Genomic DNA, 24801 nt, shown 5'->3' with positions numbered 1-24801 from the left:
CTGGTTGGTCATTGGTGACTCTAGGCAACCCAAGGTGCGACATGCCTGCATTCCCAAAGCCCCCAAAACCTTCACTTGAGTCACTGGCCTCTTCCCACCAGAGCACTTAGAGCATCTTTGGATTGTTTCTAGAAACAGAAGCGGGAGGAGGAGTTCCCATCGTGGTGCAGTGGAAATGAATCTGACTAGCATCCATGAGGATGCAGGTTGGATCCCTGGCCTTGCTTAGTGGGTTAAGGATCTGGCGTTGCTGGGAGCTGTGGTGTAGGTCACAGATGCAGCTCGGATCCTGTGTTGCTGTGGCTGTGGCTTAGGCTGGCAGCTACAGCTCCGATTCGACCCCTAGTCTGGGAACCTCCATATGCTGCTGGTGCAGCCCTAAAAAGACACACACACACACACACAAAAGAAATAGGAAGTCATAGGGACTGAAAGGGGCAGTCCCTTAGCCATCCTATCCACCCTAGGACAGCACCCAGGTTCACTTTTAATGAATCGGATCTGGTGATGCTGCGTGCCTTTCGAAACTAGGTCATAAGAGGCAATACAGATTCTGCTTAGCTCTCTCCCTGAACCCAGGCTGAATGCTGGGAGGAAGCCCACACTACATGGAGAAGCCGCAGCACCAGCTTATGTCTCAGGGAACGGCCAGAAGCGTGAGTGTGAAGAGCCTTTAGACGATTCCAGCCTGAGCCACTGAGTCACCCTGGCTTCCGGGTGGAGCTCTCAGACCACAGAGCAGAGACGAGCCATCTCCTGTACCCAGTCCAAATTCCTAGCCCCTAATCCACAGTCCACGAGCATTTCACACCACTGAGGCTGGGGTAACAGGCGATCAGAGCACAGGGCATCCCAAACTTGCCCTCTGCTGGGCCACCCTTCCCGCTGGCACCTTGGGGATGATCCAGTGGTTCAGTGGGTGCTGCTCCCCTGCTGGCGAGCAGACCAGGAGCATGGCAGGCTGTGTCCTCAGCAGTCTCAGCAGTTATTTAGAGCAAGGAAGCCAACTCCATGCCCGTCTGCTTGGTTGCCTGCACGGTGGCTGATTTCACGAACTCTTTCATCTCCACTCTGACCCTCTCTGGCCAAGGGTGTGGCCCCCTCTGCTTTTAGCTGATCCCTAGGCTAAATATTTTCCTTAACTCTCCTCACTGTTCAGAGTCCAGCAGAGTTGAGATTCTTGAGACTCCAAGTGATTTTCCATAAAATCATCCTTGTTGATGGGACGTCTCCAGAGCAGCTGCTGACGCTGCTCTCTGTGGTCGTGGTTGGTCTCTGAGTTCGAGGCCACCCCCAATCCCAGCCTTGACCCCATGGTGCTGGGAGGGAAGTCCATGGTGAGGGTCTCTGCTTTCTCCCCCACCCCACTTTTTTTGTTTTTTTAAGGGCCGAACCCACAGCACATGGAGGTTCCTAGGCTAGGGGTCAAATCAGAGCTACAGCTGCCAGCCTACACCACAACCACAGCAATGCAGGATCGAGCTGTGTCTTCGACCTACACCACAGCTCATGTCAACACTGGATCCTTAACCCACCGAGCAAGGCCAAGGATCGAACCTGCAACCTCATGGTTCCTAGATGGATTCATTTCCACTGCGCCACAATGGGAACTCCCTCTGCTTTCTCTCTCTTATCATAAACGATCTGAGCGAGGAATGGGGGCTGAAGAAGCACCATCTGGCTGTGATGTCAGGTCCTCCAGGGTTGTATGTGTCTGAGGAGGCAGATGCGTTCCTGGGCTCCACTGGTGTCGGGGCCAGGAGAATCCCCAGGAGGAGATGCCTTGGGGACCTGTGACCAGCCCTCCTGGGCGGGAGCAGGCAGGTCCTCCCAGGGAGAGGGATCTGGCTGTCATGGAAGGTTTCCAGGAGCCACTCCAGGACTGTCTATGGGAAGACACGGCTCAGTTCTTGTTTCCACAAGCTTCTTGGCACCGGCTCAAAGGGCTGCCTCTGCTACACCCCTTCTGTCCTCTCAGCCACAAACTCATCCACCTTGGCACACTTCTGTCACCTTCCTCTTCTCTTTTCCTAGATCAGAGCTGAAACACCTGAGTGGCTCACGCATATTCTGCCATCTGCTTGCCTCTAGTCCTGCCAGGAACTCGTCCACTTTTTGCAACACTTGCAACCAGAATCAGAAGTCCCCTCGGGGCTGGCATGTGCCCCAGACAAATAATGCCCAGCCCTGGAGGGCAGCAGAGGCACTACCATGGCAGAGGTGTTCAGGGCCTTTACGCTTCTGTGACTAAGTGAAGCCACAGCCACTGCCAGTCAGAGGCAAGGATGATGCTCTCAGATGGCTGCAGCAGGTGGGATCCAGTCGGGGCCTGTGGGAGCCACAGATCCGTGGCTCCACCCTCAGACAACTCCTCAGACAGGCCCTAACAAAATCACCTTTCTTTCAAACAAAGCAATTACTAGGATTAAACTTAAATCACACTCGCGTTTACCTACACCCCGTAAGCCTGGTACGGTTCCCATGATTGGCTGTATGATTGTGTCATTCACTCTAGGGAAAGAATAACGTGGGAGACAGTCAGAAGAGAGGAGATTTTAGGGACAAGGTACACATGTCTGCTTAGGCTCTGCCAGGTAGGTTCTGAGAGCATTTCTACTCCACGGTTACCTTTTGATTCTTTTTAAGACCCTCCCTCCATCAATGGGGATGGATGCAGTTTCTCCATATTCAGTTGGTTTCCTTTTACTCTTTCCCCATGAGTCAGTGAGCTGAGGGCCTAACCTATTTCCTTCAAACTGCTCTTCTTTTGCCTTGGGAAGAAAGGCATGCATGTGTCACGTTCCTACATACTCTTAGCCCTTGGAGAGGATGCTTCTATAAGATCCATCATCTCAGAGTAGCACATCCTGAGGCTTGGTCCCCAGGCACACGTGCTGGTGAAGCCCTGCTCATCTTTCTCTCCTCTTTGGGGCTGCGTCTGCACTGGAGCAGGCCAAGTCTTCTCTGATGAAGAACAGGCTCTGGGGTTGAGTGATCCTCCCCAACCATCAGAAATCGCCATGGGACATCCTGCCTGTGTCCCTGTAACCAAGCAGGACTCCATGGGGCTCCTGGGCACAAAAGCCTTTCTGTGTGCTCCATTTCTTATTCTTAGGAAATGGGCTTCATTCAGCCTCCATGGCCCTCCCTGAGTTCCAAGGGGACAGATTCAGGCAGTTGCTGATCAGGGAAGGGAGGGGATGCAGAGACCAAGGAGGAAGAGTCAAGAGACAACAGTCCAGCCTTGGGGCAGGATCCTGGTTCCCTCTCAAGGGATACACATAATGACACTTTTCTCTTATGCACCTAAGAGAAAGGTGATATTCCTTATGCTTCTTCTAGAAAAGAATACTTTATAACTGAACCGCTTGGAGTCCTTCCTTGTCCTTCTCCCTCATTGACTGCATCCTAAACACAATCACCTGTGAGCTAAAGAGGAGGTACCCAGGGCACAATTGCCTGTGGGTTAAAGACTATTCACACATGGGGTTTTTCAGGAACTTTCCTAGTTTGTTCTCATCTCTGATCAATATGCCCTTTTTGCAAGTACTGTTATTCTAGGCAATAACCCAGAAGACCACCACCAGGATCCTGCCAAGATCTCCTGACAGCCGCTTCAATGGCTAAGATTCCCCCAAAGAAGGAAGAATGCCTGCCTGCCCAAATCCTGATTCTTATCTGAAACCCTGTTTTTTCTCCCTTTAGACTTTAAAATGCCCTGCCATTCTTCCCCAAGGGTGGACACAGTCTTTGAGGCATTCGCCTGCTGTGGCCTCCTTTGCCTGGCAAAGCACTAAAAGCTATTTTTTCTCCTTCACCCCAAATGCTGTCTCTGCATGTCTAATTGGCACCGGTGGACAGAGGTCTAATTTCGGCCACAAAACAACCTGAACTGGAGGCTAGAAGTACTTGGGAGCCTGGGGGCCATGCCCTGGCTACAGTGGGGACAATTCCACTCCAGAGGATGCAACAGGCAGAGCCCCTGCGACAGCCTCCCCTCAGCCCAGCAGGCCTCATCAAAATCATCTAAATCCGAATGACCACGAGGCCCCGGCGTGGGCACTGGCCACTGGCCTTTTTTAAATCAGGGAGTCTTAACCCTTTTCATACCATGGACTCCTACAGCAATTTAATACAGCCTATGGACCCCTTTTCAGAATAATGCACTAGGTGAATAAAGGAAAACACACAAGGTAACAAAGGAAAATGACTGCACCGAAACACAGTTATCGAAATATTTTGAAGCATTCCCCCATAGCTCAATGGTAAAGAACCTGACTAGTATCCATGAGGTTGCAGGTTTGATCCCTGGCTTTGCTCAGTGGGTTGAGGATCTAGCGTTGCCATGAGCTATGGTGTAGCCCGGCACCTACAGCTCCGGTTAGAACCCCTAGCCTGGAAACTTCCATATGCCAAGACTATGACCCTAAGAAGACAAATTTTATATATACATATATAGAGAGAGTATATATAGAGAGAGAGATGCAGTGTTTTATAGGCGTCTTTACTAACACACTGAGCAGGAAAATGTACTGGCCAGTCTGATAATAACCTTAATTTCTTTCTTATTTTTTTCTTTTTCAGGGGTGCAGGTACAGCATATGGAGCTTCCCGAGCTAGGGGTCTAAGCAGAGCTACAGCTGCCACCTACACCAGAGCCACAGCAACGGGGGATCCGAGCCACGTCTGCGACCTACACGACAGCTCACGGCAATGTGTCCTCATGGATCCTAGTCAGATTCATTTCCACTGAGCCACAGTGGGAACTCTGATTTCTAAGTAGTGATGAGCACAAATGCTATTTCAAGTCATCTGCCACAGTGGCAAGAAAGCAGAAAACATGCCTGACTTCTGCTGGTAACGAGGGGACTGCTCACTATCTGTGCTTCGCTGCCTGCTTTCAAGGCTGGGGAGATCCCGTCCTGGCGCAGTGGAAATGAATCTGACTAGGCTCCATGAGGACACAGGTTCGATCCCTTGCCTCGCTCAGCGGGTTGAGGATCCGGCGTTGCCGTGAGCTGTGGTGTAGGTTGCAGACGCGGCTCGGATCTGGTGTGGCTGTGGCTGTGGCGTAGGCCGGCAGCTGCAGCTCCGACTGGACCCCTAGCCTGGGAATGTCCATATGCCATGGGTGGGCCACCCCCCCCCAAAAAAAAGGGCAAGTGCCACTTCAATTTAAAAGTTGGTAAAGAGACTTGTGGTTGCCTGATGGGAGGTGGAGGGAGTGGGAGGGATCGGGAGCTTGGGCTTATCAGACACAACTTAGAATAGATTTACAAGGAGATCCTGCTGAATAGCATTGAGAACTTTGTCTAGATACTCATGTTGCAACAGAAGAAAGGGTGGGGGGAAAAAACTGTAATTGCAATGTATACATCTAAGGATAACCTGACCCCCTTGCTGTACAGAGGGAAAATAAAATAAAAAATAAAAAATAAAAAATAAAAAAAATAAAAGTTGGTGAGCGTTGGAGTTCCCGTTGTGGCGCAGTGGTTAACGAATCCGACTGGGAACCATGAGGTTGCGGGTTCGATCCCTGGCCTCGCTCAGTGGGTTAAGGATCCGGCGTTGCCGTGAGCTGTGCTGTAGGTTGAAGACACGGCTCGGATCCTGCGTTGCTGTGGCTCTGGCGTTAGGCCGGTGGCTACAGCTCCGATTTGACCCCTAGCCTGGAACCTCCATATGCCGAGGGAGCGGCCCAAGAAATAGCTAAAAAGACAAAAAAAAAAAAAGTTGGTGAATGTTAAGTGCACTTTTTTCTTTATGAGATCTGTCCAGGTTGAGAAGGTGATTCGAATGCATAGCCAAGGTTAAGAACTACTGCTTTAGGCCTCCCCTCACACACCCTCTCTAAAAAATACAACTCAAAAGATTCCTTCAACTTCTTTAAAAAAAAAAAAAGGAAAAGGATGAAGAAAATGTAAAGAAAACAGAAGCCAATGTGTTAGCCCCCTCCCCGCATGCAGGAAAAGTCGCTTCCCCAGCCAACTGCCAGGCCTCTGGCGTCCACCCTGGGCCTCGAATGGGCTTCCAGACCCCTCGGTCCCACCTCTTTCCTACCATCAGCAATTATGCTTTCCCTCCCCCAGAGCTCCCCACAAAGTTCACCACAATGAGGACTTGAAAGGGGCTTGTGGAGTTGTTAAACCTTCCAAGTCAAACCATTTGTGCTAATGAGCTTGGAAAAAACCTTAGCATGTTTTGGTGGTGGAAAAACATATGCTCTGGCCTCATTCTGCTTTCAAGTGGCCACGTCTTATTTTGCTTCATCTTCACGCGATGACGGGGTGCCCAGAAAGCTCCAGCTCCAGGGGTGGGGGGAGCTGTGGCTTAGGGAGAGCGATCTGGGCCCACTTAGGTTTTCTGCCCCAGACACCCTGGAGCCACTCATCAACAGGATGCCCATCCCCCACTCCAAGCCCTGTGTTGCCTGCCAGTGCCCAGGAATCCACCCCCACCACCCGGTCTGCTCCAGTTCTCCTAGCCAAGACCCTGGCCTTGGGCTATAAAAAGGACTCACTACCCCTATGGTGAGCCCCCAGGTCTGCTTCCTTCTCAATTCTCCTCGCTGGGGGGGTCATCTAACATCACTGGGCTGCAGTTACCTCATTTGTAAGATGCGAATTTTTTTTTTTTTTTTTGTCTTTTCTAGGGCCTGCGGCATATGGAGGTTCCCAGGCTAGGGGTCTAATCGGAGCTGTAGCCACCGGCCTTCACCGCAACCCACTGAGCGAGGCCAGGGATCAAACCCGCAACCTCATGGTTCCTAGTCGGATTCCCACGAAGGAGTTCACCACGACGGGAACTCCAGATGGGAATGTTAAAACCTAATCAATTCTGGGAATTCCTGTCATGACTCAGCAGAAACGAATCTGACTAGTATCCAGGAGGACGCAGGTTCGATCCCTGGCCTCACTCAGTGGGTTAAGGATCTGGCGTTGCCGTGAACTGTGGTGTAGGTTGCAGACGAAGCTCGGATCCTGCGTTGCTGTGGCTGTGGGGTAGGCTGACAGCTGTAGCTCTGATTTGACCCCTAGCCTGGGAACCTCCATATGCCTCGGGTGAGGCCCTAAAGACAAAAAGCAAAACAAAACCAAAAAAAAAAAAAAAAAAAAAAAAAAACCACCCACTAAATCAATTCTGTTGCTGTGGAGACTAAGAGGGAGAAGTGTGTCCACGCGCCATGGCATGGATCAGACCTTCGGTCACCATTTGCAACCTTCCCATCTGCCCCTTTTCTAAAGCAGTGTGCGCTAAAACAGACCCACTTCCAAAACCTGACTCTGCCACTGACTAGCTGTACAACCTTGGCAAGTCACTCCGTGCTTCCTGTTTTAGGTGGGTTTGGTTAGAGTGAAGGAAAATAGCTTCTATGAAATAGTCCATCATACTTGGCACATAGTAGGTGCTCAATGAATACTCATTCTCTTTTCTTTCTCTCATCCTCCAAACTCCAGCAAAGCTGCCAGGGGCAGGGGAGCAGGCTGCCAAGGCAGGCACCGCATAGGACTCCTGGCCTTTGGTTTGGCCTCCCTTCTGCTACAGGGAGTGGATTCTGCCCGGGGAAGGAGGTCCCTGCAGACATCATGGGGAAAAATAGGACAAAAAGCAATGGGGGAAAAACGGGGTGCCAGGGGGCACTTGAGCACGTGGAGGCTGACCCTAAGGTGCTGCTTACTGGGCCTGAGAGGGCTGGCCTGTGCCCACCTTGAGTCACCGGGGGACCCACTCACTGGCCTGGGGAGCAGGCCTCCTCCAGCTGCCAGCCATGATGCTTCTCCACCCTGACCGCTACTCACCAGGCTCTCTCTGCCTTTTGTACCCACTTTTTGTTCTGGGAGGCCATGAATTCTGAGACAATGGAAGATTCAAACTGGGGCTGTTTGAATCATATCACTGACATGTGTCAGTGGCCAAACCTCAGATACGGGCGCCTGCCACCCACTTAAAATGCTCCTCCTCTGTGGTTTAGAATGTTGCCGGGGGGCACGGGTCTCATACGTGACCAGTGATGAGAGCAAAAGAGAGTGGGTGAGAGATTCCACAGGTCCCTAACCTTGACAGCCTCTCCCAGTGACCTCCAGGCACTCTGCCATCCCTGGTTTACTGCCACGCAGTGGTCCTTCAGTGATTCTGATTTTTCGTTTTGAGCAGTTTTGGTCCAGGGGGAGGGGTATTTGGTCTGGGGGGGTAGGTATAAATGACTGGAATGGAACCAGGTGGTGAAAACCCCTTCAAGACCCCCCACCATCATTATGGCTGCAAACTTCCATGACTTTTTCTATCTGAAACATATCTTTTTATTGCAAAAGACCAAAGTTGATATCTGGTTTCAGAGGAAGAGGAACCCATTCTACCATTCGATTATCTATCATGACTTTGGGAATTTAACTTCTCTAACCTCTAGTGTCCTCCTCATCCGTAAAACGACCATCTACTTCTCAGTACTATAAAGATGAGAAAATAAAAGGCATAGAAACACCTGGCATGCAGCCCAGCAGACAGCAGGTGCTCAATATTACAAATGAATGAAGGAAGGCAAGACAAGCACCACTATTTTTCAAGCCAATAAAACTCATCTCCGTATGTGTAGCTCTTTGCTGAGTCTTATCTTCAAGAGCTGTTGCCTCTGTTTATAGTCCCCAGGTTACTCCGGGTCATTCAGCTTTCGTCTGTTAAAATCTGTTCATTCGGAGTTCCCGTTGCGGCGCAGTGGTTAACGAATCTTACTAGGAACCATGAGGCTGCAGGTTCGATCCCTGGCCTCGCTCAGTGGGTTAAGGATCTGGCGTTGCTGTGAGCTGTGGTGTAGGTTGCAGACGCGGCTTGGATCCCGAGTTGCTGTGGCTCCAGTGAAGGCCGGCAGCTACAGCTCTGATTAGACTCCTAGCCTGGGAACCTCCATGTGTCGCAGGTGCAGCCCTAGAAAACACAGAAAAAAAAAAATTGTTCATTCAACCATTAAGCACCTACCCCACATCAATACGGAGGTAAAGATGACAGACAAAGCCCCTGCCTTCCCAGGGCTCACAATCTTCTAGATATTTCTCCCAGCCACCACTTTACCTGAACCTGAGAAGACCCTTCCCCATCAGTTGTCACCATTTCTCAGCATGAGGCGGACCACCTTCCCAGTTACCAATCTTAGCATATGTCACAAAAACAGTAGCACTGAGGCCTGCTTTCTGAACAGGAAACTCTAGGTCCACCGTGTATTCAAAACCCAAATGAACTGGATATGAGGTCTCAACTCCAAGAGCTGTGTGATTTGGAGAAAATCACGTGCTCCTTGTCTCTGTTTTCCCATCTGCACAATGAGGTTTGGTCCAGAGAAAGAGTGAGAAATAGATTTCAAGGATAGTGTTTTCCAGTTGATCATCAATGAATGGCTGGCTGCTTGAAGTACTGTGTTATCTCAAGTTCTGAGGCTCTACCTGGGCTCATTAGGAAGTAACTACAATTGATTAGTGATGTCTGCCATGGGTGTGGCAGAGGGGAGGATAGGAGTGTATGGGCCCCATGTTTTCAACTCTGGTCCCCAGGAGCTCAAAGGATCCTGTGAATCCTTCCATTCAAAATTCTGTGACTCAGTGAAAACTCACTTTACTTTCCCTTTGGCATGGGACACTCAACAGCTCCACACACAACTGCTTTTTCATCTGGCACCTTAGCCAATATCATCCGAGACAGTTTCTCAGTTACCAGGTTTCAAGGGATACCCAGCAATCTTACCACAAAATAAACCCATGTACTAATTTATCACTCTTACATTCAGTAAATCATGGCTTCCTGCCCTCATGAAGCCCAAGAAATGAGGTCAGAAAGGCGAATTTACATTCATTGAGCATCTATGAAGTGCCAGATACTTTCCATACATTGCCATTCCTTCTAAAACACCCTTGGGGTGGTTACCAACTCCTTTAATGGAGCAGGAACCAGCACTCAGAGCAGTGGGGGTAGTCGCCCAAGGAACAGGGATTCCAACCCATGGTACTTCATGGTACCCAAATCCCACTGCTCTGGGCTCCCATAAAATGTACCCAATGTCTTGTTTATTCTTTTTCTTCCAGGAGGTGGAGGTGAAAAATGAAACTGACAGCAGGTCTAGACAGAGCGATGAGATCTGGGCAAACATTTAGATGACTCAATCCTCATCCATAATTTTTCCTACCATCTCCTGGGGTTGGGACCAAGAGGAGACATTCCTGCCTGATTTGGGAGCTCAGCTCAGCTCATCAGATTTGAGACATGACTGTGAATTTCCTGAGAGCATTAAATACATCCCTCTCCATCCTGAGCCAGTTCCCTTCTGCTGGCTCTGCTTTGACCCAGAAGAGGACAGGGCATGAGCAAGGCCTCTGCTGGCACTGTCCTCTGGCCCTCCTCTCAGGAAGCCCTCCTGACCACCGGTGGTATTTAAAAAAAAAAACTGCTGCCACCACCACAAAACCCTCTCCTTGTAAGCCTGAGCCCCCAGGAGCCTGCAGTGCCCTGACAGGAACTTGGGAGTTCCCTGAAGCCCCTGAGACTCTTATAGGAGACACAGTGGGAGATCTCAAAAAGAAGGGTGTAGAGGGGGCCTAGATGCTTAAAGATCAGGAGAACCACATCTTTGGATCCTAGAGATGAACTTCCAAGATTCACCCTGAGCCTGCCCACACCCAGCCTGGGGTCAGTTTTCAGCATGTTGGTTTGAGGCTGGGGCGTAAGTTAGTGTTAAGTTAGACCTCTGGTTACACCTCATCTTTTTTGAGGAAGGCCTGTATGGCTATGAATTTCCCTCTAAGCACTGCTTTTGCACATCCCCCTTTTTTTTTTTTTTGAATGGTTGTATCCTCATTATCATTTGTATTGAGGTGTTTTTTAATTTCCTTTTTGACTTCCTCATTGACCCATTGGTTTTTTTAGTAGAATATTGTCTAGTTTCCATGGAGTCACTTTTTTTTTCCTTTCTTTTCCTGTGGTTGATTTCCAGTTTTGAGCCATTGTGGTCAGAGAAGATACTTGAAATAATTTCTATACTCTTCAATTTGTTGAGGTTAGTTTTGTGCCCCAGTATGTGGTCAATCCTTGAGAATGTTCCATGGACACTTGAAAAGAACATTCTGATTTTTTTTTTTTTTTTTTTGGATGTAATGTCCTGAAAATGTCAATGAAGTCTAACTTTTCTATTGTGTCATTTAGGATCTCTGTTGCCTTACTGATTTTCTATCTATAGGATTTGTTCATTGATATGAGTGGAGTTAGTAACGCCTCCAAGACACCCCCTGAGACTGGCTGCCACACTGCAAAGCAACTCCTGGGACCAGTGTTGGGAAAGCACTGCCTTGACCAAGGGCAGCAAAGCCTTGGGACTTCTCTACAGCCTTTCGGCTCACACAGAGCCCTTGAGCTCCCTAGACCCTCAGTCATGTGAGCCAAGAGGTAACAAAACATCCCATCTCATGCTCCACGAGTGGGAATGCAGAACAGTGCGACTGCTGTGGAAAAGAGTATGGCAGTGCCTCAAAAAATTAAAAACAGAACTACAGTATGAGCCAGCAATTCCACTCTGGGTATATAACCAAAAGAATTGAAATTAGAGGCTCAAAGAGACATTTGTACAGCCATGCTCATGGCAGTATTATTTACAACAGCCAAGAGGTGGAAGCAAGTGCCTACTGACAGATGAATGAAAATAAAATGTGGTGTATACATATATACACACAACGGAATTTTGTTCAGCCTTAAAAGGCAAGGAAATTCTGACACACACTACCATAGGAATGAACCTTGAGGACATATGCTCAGTGAAATAAGCCAGTCACAAGAGGACAGATACTGTATGATTCCATTCATAGGAAGTACTAGAATAATCAGATTCATAGAGACAGAAATAGAAGGGTAGTTGCCAGGGGCCATGGGGAGGGAGGAATGGGGAGTTACTGTTTAAAGGGTACGGTGTTCTAGTTTCACAGGATGAAAAGAGTTCTAGCGATTGGCAGCACAATGATGTGAAGATACTTACAACTGAACTGTGTGCTTAAAAAGAATTGGGATGGCAAATTTTATGTTATATATTTTTAGCACAATTTTAAAAAATGGTCCATTAAGAACATGGGTCTTGGGGAGTTCCCAACGTGGTTCAGCGGAAATGGATCTGACTAGTATCCATGAGGACGTGGGTTCGATCCCTGGCCTTGCTCAGTGGGTTAAGGATCCAGCATTGCCGTGAGCTATGGTGTAGGTCACAGATGTGGCTCAGATCCTGGGTTGCTGTGGTTGTGGCATAAGCCAGCTCTGATTCAATCCCTAGCCTGGGAACCTCCATATGCTGAGGGTGCAGCCCTAAAAAGACCAAAAAAAAAAAAAAAAGAAGAACATGGGTTTTGGAAATTTTGGAATCAATAAGACTTAATTGGTATTATTTTATTTTGTTTTTCTCTCCATACTGGCTCTCCACCTAGCTCTGCTGTTTCACTTCTCTGAGCCTCTGTTGCTTCATCCATAAAATGGGATCAATAGGCTGCGTGCCTTGCATGGTTGTCATGTAGATAACGTGAAGGGAAGCTGGTCAGGTCCCAAGCACTGTGTCTGACACACAGCAAGACCCGTAAATGGCAGCTCTTAAATGCATCATTGTCTATTCCTATTATTGCCATGATGGTTATTAATTATTATTGAGCACCCGAGCACTGACACGTTGGTCTGAACTGTTACTAGGACTTACCCTGAAAAGCAGAAATAGGTGGCTTTGGAGAGGGGATGGCTAATGTGGTCACTTTCTGAGTCATAGTGACCAAATGAGGGAATGCTGTAGTCTTTGATACTATTTTAAAAACAAAGCAAAGCAAAATGGACTCATGAGTTTGTTTTTCAGAGCTATGCCAAAGATCAAGGAAGGGCAGAGCCATAGTCCTTGCGGCTGAGCTGAAAAGGCCCCACGCTAGTCTGGAAGGATCCCCAGGCCCCAGGAGCTGTGGACAATCACCCACCTGCACAGGGAGCTCTTTCACCCCTGACCTGCTTGGGCTCCTCAGCAACCATCGAAATGGGCTTGTTCTGCAGCCATCAGCCTAATGAGGTTTCACATTCAATCACTGTCATTTCTCTGGCTTGCCGACTGGCACCAAGCAAAAGCAGCTCATCCCATTTCACAAGAAAAATTTCCAGATGCCGAGCCCTGAGGCCAGGCTTTTTGCTGGGCACAGGCGACCCAGCCTTGAGTTTCAGCAGGATTAAAGCAAAACCCTGTCCCCACCAATGTCTCTGCCATCCAAACCACGTCTTCCTGGCTCTCTCTCCTCTGGGGATTCCGTGGAGCCGCCATACAGTAAACACGCAGCATTGCAGATGCAAGGCATGTTCTCACTCAGCATGTATTTCCCAGTCCTTGGCTGGGCTCTCAAAGCCCTTCCTGAAGTAATTCCCCCCTCTCCCCAGCCTCATCTGCTGCTCCCCCCAGCACACCTCCACCTCCGCCATCCTCACCTATGTGACATTCCTCAAATGCGTTCCAATTTCCACGTGCCTCCTCCTCGACTCTGAGTAAAGAATGCTTCTGTGAGGAATGCCCTTCCGCCCCACAACTAAGAATTCCTGGACATGGTTCAAAACACAGCTCAAGGGCCACCTCTTCCAGAAAGTCTGCCAAGATGCATGAAGGATCTGAGACTTTGCTTGTAAGGTGACAAGTAAGCCTTCCAGTTTCAGGCACCAGCGGAGATGGGGGACTCCTGAGTCAGAGACACAGGGCTTTATTGCGGCCAGCCCGGAAGCATCATGAACCTCAGGTCTGTGACAGTTCCCCTTGCCCCCAAGTCCCAGGGGACAATGAGGAGGCATGCAGGTGGATGCAGTGGATGCCGTGGGTGTGCATCACAAGTGAGGACTGTCAAGGTGAGCACCCGATTCTTATATAATGGACTGCAAGCAAGCCTTTCCCCTGCCAGGCAGGGACAGCCGTCTCTGTCTTCCAAGGCTGCTTGCTGGACAAACATCCTGGAAGATAGCCTGAAACCAAAGGGCCATTAGTGCCCCTGTTTATTAAACATGCAGAAACTCCAGAGACTAAGAAGAGTTGTCTCCTGCCAAAATCTTCCCTGGCTATCTGATCTGGAGCCCCCACAATGCCCCCACCATCCACCTCTGCCCCAGGAAATACAATCCGCCTTGGGTTTGTTTTTGTTTGTTTGTCCTTTTGCCTTTTCTAGGGCCGCTCCCGAGGCATATGGAGGTTCCCAGGCTAGGGGTTGAATCAGAGCTACAGCTGCCGGCCTACACCACAGCCACAGCAACGTGGGATCCGAGCCGCATCTGCAACCTACACCACAGCTCATGGCCATACCAGATCCTTAACCCACTGAGCAAGGCCAGGGATCGAACCCGCAACCTCATGGTTCTTAGTAGGATTCGTTAACCACTGAGCCACGACATGAACTCCCACCTTGGTTTTTTTGTTTTTTGTTTTTTTGTTTTGTTTTGTTTTGTTTCTGGGGCTATACATGCAGCATATGGAGGTTCCCAGGTTAGGGGTCCAATCGGAGCTGTAGCCGCCCGCCTACACCACAGCCACAGCAATGCCAGATCCGAGCTGTGCCTGCGATCTACACCACAACTCACAGCAACGCCAGAACCTTAACCCACTGAGCGAGGCCAGGGATCAAACCTGCAACCTCATGGTTCCTAGTTGGATTTGTTAATCACTGAGTCATGACAGGAACTCCCAAATCCACATTGTAATGACCTGTTTCCTTTTTGTTCCACCGATAGTCTGGGTCCTCTTTACTGTCAGGGACCATCTTTTGTGTCTATTTGCCAGATACACATTAAGTACTCAATGAATGCACAAATAAATGGCTGAGTTGAATGATTCATACTGGGAATTTGTTTTTTTTTCTTCTTTTTTAGCCGCCCTGCAGGAGATAGAGTTCCTGGGCCAGGGATCGGATCCAAGCTGCAGCTGCAACCTAAGCCACAGCTATGGCAATGCCAGATCGTTAACCCACGGTGCTGGGCTTGGGATCGAATCTGAATCCTACGGCTCCCTTGATGCCACCGATCCCACTGCACCACAGTGGGAACTCCAATCATGGGAATTTCGACAGCCATGGTTTGGGGGTATTCAAATAATGATAACAATAAGGTACTAGCATTTACTGACTGCTTATTCTTGCATCCAGGATGATGTAGGATATGTTTTACCTGGACTATTTTATTTCATCTTTAAGAAACACTATATGGAAGGAACTCTGAGGAACCCACTTTACATGTGGGGAAACTAAGGCTTAGAGCAGTTAAGGGATTTGAGCAGGCATGTGGTTCACAGCAGCAGGGCTGTGCTCTGAGCTGGAGCTGCCTGGGCCCATGCCTCCAACACCCCACTGAAGTGCCCCTCCTCTCAGAGGGCACCCAGCTTTGATTTAGGGTGTTTGTGGAAGTGTCCAGAGAAGGAAGGAGGGAGTGCCTGTCTTTCTGTGTTTACAGGGGTGGTGGTGGGAGCTTGCTTGTTACCATCACCGGTTCCCAGGGGGTGATACAGCCCATCAGCTGCCACTGTGGACACAGATCGCATGGTTCAAGCTGGAACTTCACACCTTCCTAATCTGTCCCACACTGGGCCGGAGGGTGTTCAGTCTTGGGAAGAGCCTGGAATGCAAAACTGACCTTTCTCCCTGACGAAGAGAGGAAAGGATGAGATAACTCTGTGGAGCACTCTGTGTTTGTTACAGCTTATAATTCTCACATGGCCATTTCTCTTGATCTTACTAATAATCAAAGAAATTGTCTTTTTGTCTTTCATTGTTAGGGCTGCACCCGAGGCATATGGAGGTTGCCAGGCTAGGGGTCCAGTCGGAGCTGTAGCCACCGGCCTACGCCACAGCCACAGCGAGGCCAGATCCAAGCCTCATCTGTGACCTACACTGCAGCTTGTGTCAATACCAGATCCTTAACCCACTGAGCAAGGCCAGGGATCGAACTGGCAGCCTCATGGATACCAGTTAGGTTCTGGACCTGCTGAGCTACAACAGGAACTCCCACAAGCTCTTTTTAAACATTCAAAACACAAAGAGATCTACAAAAGAAAACTTTCTGCAAAGTTCAATTTTTCCAGAGATATCTACTGGTAATGATTTTTTGTACATTTTGCCAAGCTCTTTTATGTATACTTTTATGTATATCTTTTCCTATAAATGAGATATTTTATTGTATATATAAAGCATATCTCTTTTTTTTTTTTTTCGGTCTATTTAGGAGGCATATGGAGGTTCCCAGGTTAGGTGTTGAATTGGAGCTGCAGCTGCCAGCCTATGCCACAGCCACAGCAACATGAGATCCGAGCCACATCTGTGACCTGCACCACAACTCACTGCAATGCCAGGTCCTTAAGCGACTGAGCTAGGCCAGGGATCGAACCTACATCCTCCTGGATGGTAGTCAGATTCATTTCTGCTGAGCCATGACAGGAACACCTATCTTAAATACTTTATGTAGTAAATACATTGCTTTGCAATTACTTTTCTTCCCTTATCATTTTAACGAAGACACCCTTTTATGCTAACGTATATGGAAAACCCATAGGAAAACTCATTTATCAACCTCACAGTATTTTTTATTTTATTTTTTTAATTTTTGGCCACATCCATGGTAGCTGGAAGTTCTCGGGCCAGGGGTCAAACCCACACCACAGCAGCATCCCAAGCCATACTGCAGGGACAACGCCAGATCCTAAACCTACTGAGCCACAAAGGAACTCCAACCTCACGATATTTTGGTTTTGCGTGTGGAATCTTGAATTCTTTCCTGAAGGATATTTAGGTTGAGGAGAATACAATTTATTTATTTACTTTTTATAACTCAGTGAACTGTATTACAATTATAGTTGTTCAACGATCATCACAACCCAATTTTATGAATACTATTAATTTATTTATTTTGCTTTTTAGGGCCACACCTGCGGTGTATGGAGGTTCCCAGGCTAGGGGTCGAATCAGCTGCCAGCCTACACCAGCAACACCAGATCCGAACCACATCTGCGACCTATACCACAGCTCACAGCAACGCCGGATCCTTTAACCCTTTAAGGGAGGCCAGGGGTCGAACTCTCAACCTCATGGTTACTAGTGGGATTCGTTTCTGCTGCGCCACAATGGGAACTCCAAGGAGATTACAATTTAATATAACTAGGTTATAGCTCAACGACAAATGCCTGCTCCTTCAAAACTGTTCACCCACATCATCTTTATTTGGGGACTGCTTATCCACGTCTCAGACAATCCAGAGCTCTTTAATTTTTCCTATATATTTTTTTCCTACTAGATTAAGGCACAAGAGCCTTACACTTGGCCTTATACTTGACTTGAAATTACAAAGTCAATGCAAAATATAAATCTAGAAAGACAAATGGACCCAAGTGTCTGATTAGAGGACTGTGGAATTCACATGAGACTCTGGCATCGCCCTTAGAACCACAAGCGTGTTGTTTGCTATAGAGACCAGGATACGTTCTGCCAACCCAGCCCCATCCTGGACCTTGTCAGCACTTGACCATAACCTATACTTCTCGTCATTCATTAGGCCCGTCCTTCCTTTTGTTTGCATCCCCAACACCCAAACCAGACAGGACAAGAAGCCAAGGCAGCTCAAGGCAGGGAGCACAGAGCTACCGGCAAAATGCATTACTCAGAGGGAGGGATCTGGAGAACTTAGCCCAAGGCCATAACCCTCAGTGGGAAGCAGCTGCTGGAGTCCTAAAACCCATCCTCGGCTTCCAGGGAACTTCCATTCTTTTCACAGCAGGTTGCTGGGATCCAGGGAGAAGTCAATTAGAAACCAGCATTAATTACTTCCCAGTAATAATGAGCTTTACACAAAGAGCTTTTATAAACTCGTCTTCCTAAACACACACACAATTTTGTGAACAGGGGATAAAGAAACTGAATCACAGGAGACAGCCTGTAAGGGCCTGGGCAGGTCTGAACCCAGGTGTGAACCCTCACACCCTGTTCAGACGGGTATTCTGCCCCCAGACTGACAGGGAAGGGCTGCATTTCCTGGGACCTGGGCTCCCGCCCCCACCCCTTCCCCACATACCCAGAAGGACTTTTCTGGGCCTTTGGGAACTGTCAGAAGGTCTCTAAGGGACCCATGACCTCCGCGAGTGCATTTCTGTTAAAATTAACCCCAAAGACCTATAAGCATGGTACCCTCTGCAACTCCATGACATTGATGGGCGACTCAGAAATCAGGACAGAAAAAAAAAAAAAAAAAAGAAAGAAAGAAAACAGGACAGAGGAAGCAAAGCTGACACTCCACCTATACTTACTCTGTGATGAATGAACAAGTTGGGGACAAGAAAGAACCCGAGGCTTAATAAGAAAAGGGCCCGTTTAACCTGCTTCCTCTGCTCACACTCTTGCTGGGTCTCTCTGCACTTTGAAGTAACAGAATGTTTACTGTTCAACAGGAAACAAACAAACAAATCTTGGAGAAGTTCAACTACAATTTATCATCCCTCTTCTCCCAGACATGAACACAAATAACAGACAAAGCATCCTTGCAGCAGGGAAGGTATTGGGCTCACACGGGTGGAAAATTCCATTGTCACTATTCACACTGTGCTGCCTGCCCTGACCATCCTCTTGGACAATTAAATCTCGGGGTCACTCAAATTACTACCATCTGGACGATTCTGGTAGTGAAATGTGTCTGCCTGTGCCTTCAGATGTCTTGAGCTATATCTTAGAGTGGGTTGTAAGTGATGGAACCTGTAGATTCAAATAAGGTATGTTCAGCTGGAGAAACAGATCTGCTCTTTCATGTCGTATCCTAATGTGAAAACAGAGAAGACAACAAAGGCACAATGCGCTGAGCTTTGTAGCTCGAAGCTGTATTTTAATGAGAGGATGTGTCCCTTCAAAATGCTGTCTTGGCTAATTGGGCCGGATGCTTCATATCTGGGGACACAGTTACAAACAAAAGCCTCTCATGTGTGCATAATGGCCTGTCTGCTCCAAGACTCTTTTCCTAACCCCTTGCACCAAAGTAGCACAGCATCAGTCAGCCCGCCCACTGGCCCATGAAGGGAGATAGACAGAGGGCTCTGCACAAAAGCCTCATAGAAAGACGTCAGACCACATCACCATCACTGGGGTGCTTAGGTGAAATAACAAGCCACCATGTCCTTTTCCCTTTGTGCATGTGAGAGTGAAAACAGACCAATGCCTTGCACGTACTGGGCTGGGTCTTCTAGACGGGCACATAGTGTTACCATGCATGACTCTCCATGGGCCTCCTCAGGTTACCATACATCTGAATACACACGCCAGCATTTGAAGAATGGAAAATCTGGGGTGCTTGGGGATTATTTTTAACTGAATTCATCTGGGAGTTTTAAATCCTGAAAACTTAGCTCCTATTTATAGCAGTTTAAGGTTTGCACAGCATATAATTTTATCCTTTTGAATGGCAAGCCTCCCTTTTCCATTTTAAGAGAGTTTCATCGGCACATAATGCATTTTTCAGAACCAACTGTGAAAATCATTAAATTGTAAAACTAGGGAATCGGACAGGAGTGACGATGTGTGACCATTTTCATGCCCTTGAGGCAATCTAGTCTTTACAGCATCCCACACAGGAAAAGGAGCCCTACCTCTCTTGACCCTTGAGTCCCAGCTCAGTTGTGCTGGGACAATGGTGACCCAGGCACCAAAGAGGAGTTGAATGGAAGAATTCTGTGGGCACATGAAACTAGACCTTGATTCTCTGACTCCTGGCAAGGTGCTCTGCCAATAAGCAAGGCTCTGGGGTGAGGTTAACACACTACCATTCCGGCCACGTGACCCGCCTTTCATAGGTAGCTTGGAAAGTCTCCAGTCTATTCTCTAAAGATCCATGGGCGTCACCAGTCACTGGATGGTCACACATCAGATGCCCCAGATCTCTGCTCTACCCAATCAAATTGGAATTTATTCTGCTTGAGAAACTCAGAGTTAACATTGTGAAGCCCTGAGCAGGAATCTGGAAAAACTTGGTTAGTCTCTACCTTCTGGGTTTCCTGGATGTATCTCTCCTTATCACCCTCCTGCAGTCTCAGAACTGTCCTTCACAGGGGTTCAGAGTACACTGCACAGGGGTGCCATGTGTAGGTCCTCCATCTCCTGATCCATGTAGGAGCCTGCATGGGCAGGCATGGGGATTCTTGGCCTCCCAGCTGAGCCTGGAGCATGCACACACAGGCCATGCAGACTCAGGAAAACTGGCACAAACTTGGAGGCTGCAGCACAGAAGTGCAGGCAGCTGCACTTAGCATCCTTGAGATCCTGTCTCTTACCTACCTGCCACTCTCAGAGCCTTGGTTTTCCCCCACCACACGGCTCAAAGCCTGACACAGCTGCCACACTTGGAGGGCAGCGGGGGGAGCATATACACCTGGGTCTCCAGCAGGTATGAGGGTGCTCATTGAAGCACTACTGCCCTCTGGGCTCCGGAGGCCCCCAGAGCAAAAATGCTATCATACCATCTTACACCTGGGTTTTTTCTTGACGACAAACCCTTTCTTTTTTCCTCATCCAAGTTGTGTTTCTGCCCTTTCACAAAGACTTAAATATGGAATACTCTAAAGTCTCTCTCTCGGTAGCATCTGTGAATCTTTTTTTTTTTTTCCCCCCTTTCTTTAATTCTTCTCTTTCTCTTCTCATATGGAATTTCCTAGGCAAGGGGTCAAATCAGAGCTGCAGCTGCCAGCCTACATCACACCCACAGCAACACCAGATCCAAGCCATGCCTGTGACCTACACTGCAGCACATAGCAATGCCAGATCCTGAAGCTTCTGAGCAGGGCCAGGGATTGAACCCACATCCTCATGGATACTAGCGGAGTTCGTTACTGCTGAGCCACAATGGGAACTCCTCTTCCCACCTTTGAAAGCCAGCCTCTCTTCCTTCCTGATCTTAGTCAATCCTACCTTTGTTTCACAGGCTTCTGTTCTCTCAGAGTTGGGGGTGATGATGAAATTCATTGCTCATTTAAAGATGGGAGAACTGAAGTGACCTAGTTTGAAGTGACAAACTCATGCTTCCAACCTCTGCCACTAGGTCTCTTTCCATTTTGTCACATGGCTTGCCCTCCCCACATCATCCTCCAAGTCCCTTGAATGGGGGGGTTACCCCCATCACATAAAGATGACTGGACTCCCCCAGTCTGCAGTAAATGTCTGAGCACTGTGCCAAAAACATGCAAAAAGAACCTATAAAGTCAGCAGAGGAAAGGAAATAATAAAGATTAGAGAGGAAATAAATGAAATAGAGATTTATAAAAACAACAGAAAAAAAATCAATAAAATCAATAGCTGGTTGTCTGAAAGAGTAAACAAAATCAACAAACCTCTGACCAGGCTCACCAAGAAGAAAAGAGAAACCCAGATAAACAAAGCAAGAAATGAAAGAGAGAAATCACAATTGATACCACAGAAATACAAAAAACCATAGAGAATACTGTGAACAATTATATGCCAACAAATTGGACAACCTGAAAGAAATGAACAACTTTTGAGAAACATACAGCCCAAACATACCAAAACTGAAACTGAATCAAGAAGAAACAGATAATCTGAACAGACCAATCACAAGAAGTGAAATAGAGTCTAAGTAAAAAAACAAACAAAAAAAACCCCCCAAAAAACAAACTCCCTGCAAACAAAAGTCCAGGACCAGATGGCTTCACTAAAATCTACCAAACATACAAAAAACTTAATACCAATCCTTCTCAAACTCTTCCAAAAGACTGAGGAGAAGGGAACACTCCCAAAGTCATTCTATGAAGCCACCTTCACACTGATACCAAAACCAGACAAAGATAATATCAAAAAAAGGAAATTATAGGCCAATATCTTTGATGAATACAGATGTAAAAATTCTCAACAAAATATTAGCAAACAAGATCCAACAACACACTAAAAAAAAAATCATACCACACAATCAAGCTGGATTAATCCCAGGGTCAGAAGAATGGTTCAACATATATAAATAAATCAATGTGATACACCATATCAACAAAAGAGAGGACAATAACTGCATGATCATTTTAACAGATGCAGAAACAGCATTTCATAAAATTCAACATCCATTCATGATAAAAATTCTTAACAAAGTGGGTATAGAGGGAACATATCTCAACATAATAAAAGCCATTTATGACAAACCATCAACCAACACAATATTCAATGGTGAAAAGCTGAAAGCCTTCCCACTAAAACCTGGAAAAAGACAAGGATGCCCACCCTCACCACTTTATTCAACAAAGTATCAGAAGTTCTAGCCACAGCAATCAGACAAGAAAAATAAATAAAAGGTATCCAAATGAAGAGAAGAGGTAAATTTATCTTTATAGGCAGATGACATCATACAATATATAGAAAACCCTATGAACTCCACACAAAAAAATACTAGAACTAATAAATGAATTCAGCAAGGTAGCAAGATACAATATTAACATACAGAAATTGGTTGCATTACTTTGCACTAACAATGAAACATCAGAAGGGGAAAGTAAAACAACAGTCCCTTCTAAAATTGCATAAAAAATACCAAGGAATAAATCTGATCAAGGAGGTAAAAAACTTATACAGTGAAAATTATAAAACATTAATAAAGGAAACTGAAGATGACTCAAAGAAATGTAAAGATATCACAGGCTCCTGGATTGGAAGAATCAATATTGTTAAAATGGCCACACTATCCAAAGCAATCTACAGATTTACTGTGATCTCTATCAAATTACCCACGACATTCTTCACAACTAGAACAAATAATTCTAAAATTTATACGGAACCATAAAAGACCCAGAATTGCCAAAGCAATCAGAGGAAAAAGAACAAAGCTGGAGGTATAGCCCTCTCAGACTTCAGACAGCACTACAAAACTACAGTAATCAAAACAGGATGATATCTGCACAAAAACAGACTCTCTTCTTTCAATGGAATAGAATAGAAAGCCCAGAAATAAACTGACACTTATAAGGTCAATTAATCTTTGACAAAGGAGCATGCATACATACAATGGAGAAAAGACAGTCTCTTCAGCAAGTGGTATTGGGAAAACTGGACGGCCATGAGTAAATCAATGCAGTTGGAATATACCCTCATACCATGCACAAAAATAAACTCAAAAAAATGGCGTAAAGACTTAAACATAAGATATTATACCATAAAACTCCTAGAAGAGAACATGGGCAAAACATTCTCTGATATAAACAGTACAAATGTTTTAAGTCAGTCTCCCAAGGCAACAGAAATAAAAATAGAAATAAAAAAAATGGGACCTAATCAAACTTACAAGCTTTTGCATAGCAAAGGAAACCATAAACAAAAACGAAAAGACAATATATGGAATAGGAGAAAATAGTTTCAAATGATACAACCAACAAGGGCTTAATCTCCAAAATATAAAAACAACTCAACAACCACCACACACACAAAAAAAAAACCCAATCAAAAAATTGGCAGAAGATCTAAATAGACATTTCTATAAAGAAGACATACAGATGGCAAATAGATACATGAAAAGATGCTCAACATCGCTAATTATTGTAGGAATGCAAATCAAAACTACAATGAAGTACCATCCCATACAAGTCAGAATGGTCATCATTAATAGGTCTACAAAGAACAAATGCTGGAGAGGGGGTAGAGAAACGGGAACTCTCCTACACCGTGGGACAGAATGTAAATTGGTGCAGCCACTATGCAAACAGTGTGGAGGTTCCTCAAAAACTATAGAGTTACCATATGATCCAGCAATCCCGCTCCTGGGCATATAATCCAGACAAAACTATGATTTGAAAAGATATATATGCACCCCTATGTTCATAGAAGCACTATTTACAATAGTCAAGACATGGAAGCAACCTAAATGTTTATCAGGTGAATGGATAAAGAAGATATGGCATATACACATCAGACCACAGAATACTACTCAGCCATTAAAAGAATGAAAGAGTGTCATTTGCAGTAATATGGATGGACCTAGAGATTATCACACTAAGTGAAGCAAACCAGAAAGAGAAAAAAAATGCTGTGTGATCTCATTTATATGTAGACTCTAAAATATGACACAATTGAACTTATTTACAAAACAATCTCACGGACATAGAAAACAAACTTATACCAAAGGGGAAAAGGAGTGGGGGAGGGATAAATTAGGAGTCTGGGATTAGCAGATACAAACTGCTTATATATAAAGTAGATAAACAAGGCCCTACTATATAGCACAGCAAACTATATTCAACATCCTAATAAGCCATTATGGAAAAGAATATGAAAAAGACTACATATACCAGAAACTAAGACAAATTATAAAATGAACTCTATGCCAATAAAAATAAATACATAATTTTTGTTTTTGAAAAGGACCCAATGATTACCAACCACCTCCCTAAGGGTTACGGGCACACTGCCTCTCTTCCTGTGATAAGGCCAGAAGGGGTGAAGGCAAATCCTTGACCCCCTGGGACGGCCAGAGGGCTGGGGATGCATTCTGCACCTACGAAGGGAAGACCCTGCAGTCGGAAGTTTGCATAAGGCACTGGGCACAGAGAGGCTGGTCTTGGCAGGCCCCCTGGAAGGGGCACGTTTTACAATGGACCACGTTATGTGGCAGTCGCTGTGTGTGTGCCTCCCTAGGCTTCTGCATCAGAAACTGGCCACCTCTCTGTGAGGATAAGGTGCAGGCAGCTGAGTCACGTCTGGCCTGGGAGTCTTGGAGAGCCATGACTCCACCTGGGTCATCCCCCGACCTGTGCCAGGCCTTTGGACTGAGAAATGA

The 24801-nt window shown here is 46.7% G+C and overlaps 1 protein-coding gene across 3 annotated transcripts in view; it reads right to left on the bottom strand.

Annotated features, from left to right (window-relative positions):
* Positions 1-24801, bottom strand: part of DKK3 (dickkopf WNT signaling pathway inhibitor 3) — a 59421-nt gene that overhangs the window by 19664 nt on the left and 14956 nt on the right.

Source organism: Sus scrofa, chromosome 2 (genome assembly GCF_000003025.6).
Source record: "Sus scrofa isolate TJ Tabasco breed Duroc chromosome 2, Sscrofa11.1, whole genome shotgun sequence".
Classification (NCBI taxonomy): Eukaryota; Metazoa; Chordata; class Mammalia; order Artiodactyla; family Suidae; genus Sus; species Sus scrofa.
This window is presented reverse-complemented; position numbering and strand designations above follow the sequence as displayed.